Raw genomic sequence first — 3,515 nt, 5'->3', positions numbered from 1 at the left:
TGACTTGGCCACTTATAACACACACCGATAATCTACTCTCTTTAGGAGATATAACAAAATATTTTACAACTTAGTGTCAAACTAAAATACGATCCCTCCCTATATACACAAATACAACACATAATCAACACCCAATTACGATTGTTGGCATTAATTTGTTTTATGTACACACCGAAAAGGAAAACAAACAAACACATAATCTGTTATCAAAGTTCATAAACCTATTGGAGCTACATATTTAAAACAATTTTTTATTTTGTTTTTCGGTTAATGGTTGGCTACTTTAAAAATAAATTATTTGTGAATGGTTTCAAAGTTCATACTAATTGGATATTTTTTTCATAGAATATTTAAATTACTTATAGTTTGGGATATTTCAATATCGGAATTTAAAATGATGATTTGGTGTTAGTAACAAAATATACATCAATCACGACATATTTGCGAGGATAAAAAGTTCATATTTTTTAATGTAAATCACTTTTCTTTTTCCTGGGCTACTATCTATGTTGAAGTCAAACATTACTATGATCAGAGTCAACAATCAATGTGGGAACGAATAGAATTTTGAAATTTAATATGGAAATTAGAGAATGGGGTTAGAAAATTTTATCCATTCTTTTCAGATACTCAGGTCTCCGATTGAATCAACCGACTATTCGAATGGTGATCCTAATCTTACAGGGATACATGGACTAGATAATTTTTGATATTGCGATATTGCGCATACCTCTACTTCTTTGTTGGATTATTTTTTTGTGTCGTGTCTGAGTTTGGTAGCATGTTCAAATCAGTTTTTGTGCCCTGGTATTTCTGATCACTCGTTCATCTTTCTATCAATTAATGTTCCCAGTTTTTGTGTGCAGAGTTATTATGAATATGCAGATTTCAGTTCTGTTGATCCTGTGGCGCTTTCCAGCGCCTTTAATACATACAACTTTGATGAGCTTTATTCTGTGGCAGATGTTGATGCCCAGCTTGATATATTGAACTGTGGTCTTCGGCACTTGTATAGTGTAGTTCCTGTCAAAAGGAGATTTTGTAAAATTAATAAAGATGACTGGTTTAAGTCTGCTGAAATTCGGTATCACTTGTCTCTTCGTGACATTTCTTATAGGTCCTATCTTCGGGACAAAAGTGTTGAAAATTGGAAATTGTTTTGTCGCTGTCGTAACCGAGCCAAAAAAACTATAAGAAAACTAAAATTTATTGCTCATAGGGATATGTTTGCTAATAAATCCACAAAGGAAGTATGGTCAATTTTAAATAAAAACGGTTTGTGTACTGATGACAGAGAAGTCGGGAATGTTGATGTTGAGGCTCTGAATTCAGCTTTTGTTTCGAATCAATCCGTAGATGTTTTTGATGTTTCTTGTATTCCTGTTGATGCTTTTGATGGTTTTTCCTTTCGTGCAATTGATTATGCTGAGATTGTTGATGCTTTCAATAAAATCAAGTCCACGGCAGTTGGTTATGATGGATTTCAGCTAAAATTTCTAAAGCTTGTTTTCCCCCTTGTTGGTCAATTTTTGTTGCACGTTGTCAATTCTATGTTAACAATGTCTGTGTTTCCAGAGATGTGGAAAATTGCAAAAATAGTGCCAATTCAAAAAAAAAAAAAAAAATGGCGATTCTAGTGAATATAGGCCTATATCTATAATGCCGATTCTTTCTAAAATGGTTGAGTATGTCATGAAAGATCAAATGCTAGTTTATATTGGTTAAAATTCTCTATTACATGAGAGCCAGTATGGGTTTAGGAGTAATCGCGGCACTGCATCTCTTCTCGTTGGATTGACTGACAATATAAGGAAGACTGTTGGTACGGGAGGTTGTTGTGTGTTGTTGTCAGTAGACTTAGAGAAAGCCTTTGACAAAATTAATCACGCTAATTTAATAAGAAAATTGCATCGTTTGTTCAATTTTTCGTCCTCAGCTTGTAAGCTTATTTCGTCGTATTTGTTTGGAAGGAAGCAGTATGTTTGTTGTAGGAATGTTGTTTCTGGAATGCTCCCTGTGAGTAGTGGTGTACCCCAGGGGTCTCTACTTGGGCCTCTATTGTTTGTTATGTATGTTAATGATTTGCTAAGTTGTATTAGTAGTAGGAGCTGCATGTCATTTGCATTTGCTGATGACTTGCAGATTTTGTTTAAAGGAGAATATGTGTTTTTAGATGTTTTGCAGTCCTCTATACATTTTAATATCAATGTGTTAGTAACGTGGTTATCTGCAAACGGACTCTCAATTAATACACGTAAGAGTAAAGTTATGTTTTTTGGGAACTTGCAAGAGAATTCAGTAAATGTTTCCATTTATAATAATTCTATAAATGTTGTAAGCTCTATGAAATGTCTTGGTTTGTTTCTTGATAGTAGTTTGGTGTTTAATGTGCATGTTAATTCTTTGGTGTCCAAGGTAAACTTTATTTTAAGAAAGTTGTACTCTTTGGATATGGCTCCGCCTAAGAGCATTATAATTCAATTGGCACATGCATTGATTATGCCAAATTTTTTGTATTGTATTGAGATTTTTGGGGGTTGTTGTGGATATGTTTTACGTAAAATTAAACTATTGTTCCATATTGTTATGCGATATGTATATTGTGTTAAACGTCGTGATCACATTTCTCCTTACGTTAAAGAGTTCCTCGGTTGTACCTTTGAAAGTTTTGAGAATTTTTAACAACTTACCGCCTTCTCTTAAAACATTTAACTCTTCCTTAAAATGTTATCGAACTCATTTATACGATTACTTCAACCTCAATTCATCTTAAATTCATAGGTTATGCTTATTTGTTTGTGTTTTTATTGCATAACTGATTTCAACATTTAAATAAATTTAACTATAATAAATTATATTTTTTTTAATTGATAATTGTGATATAATAATAAGATATTTGAACTTGTAAATTGAATTTAGTGGTTGAGAGTAGATATAATATTGAAGTCCTTTGTGATAGGTCGCTACATCAAATAATGGAATAATAATAATAAAAATGTTTTTGAAGTACAATGGTTCTGAACCACTCCAACTGAATAGACGTTAAGATATCATTAAGCTAATACACTGTTAGTTTTAAGCTTTTGGAGTAGTTTATATTGTGTTGTTTTTTGAATCGCTTTTGGCCCTTTGGGCTAGATTCTCGTTAATGAAATAAATTGAAATTGAATTTTCAAAATTATTAACTGTTTTAATATGAAATAAACTTCCAATATTTAATATCCAAAATTTTTCTTTGAATATCAAAACATAACCTCTTATTATTATTTTTTTGTACATCAAAATAACACCTCTTAGAATAAATATGGCGAACTCCAATGTAAATTATATGTCAGATTTCAATATTAATTTTTAAAATTAAAGATTGCTGTTGTTGTTTACAGAATTAAAAATTAAAGATTTTCCATGAGTTGAGGGGACCCCCCCCCCCCCCATTCTCGGGGTCAAAATTTTTGTTGATATAATTCGAATCTACACTAATTAGTAAATGTCCCTACAAAATTTCAAGTGAAAAT

The sequence above is a fragment of the Musca vetustissima genome, unplaced genomic scaffold (assembly GCF_032173495.1).
Source record: "Musca vetustissima isolate MV318-11 ecotype Yass unplaced genomic scaffold, APGP_CSIRO_Mvet_v1 utg155288, whole genome shotgun sequence".
Classification (NCBI taxonomy): domain Eukaryota; kingdom Metazoa; phylum Arthropoda; class Insecta; order Diptera; family Muscidae; genus Musca; species Musca vetustissima.
The sequence above is the reverse complement of the archived record's forward strand: the minus strand, read 5'-3'. Positions refer to the sequence as shown.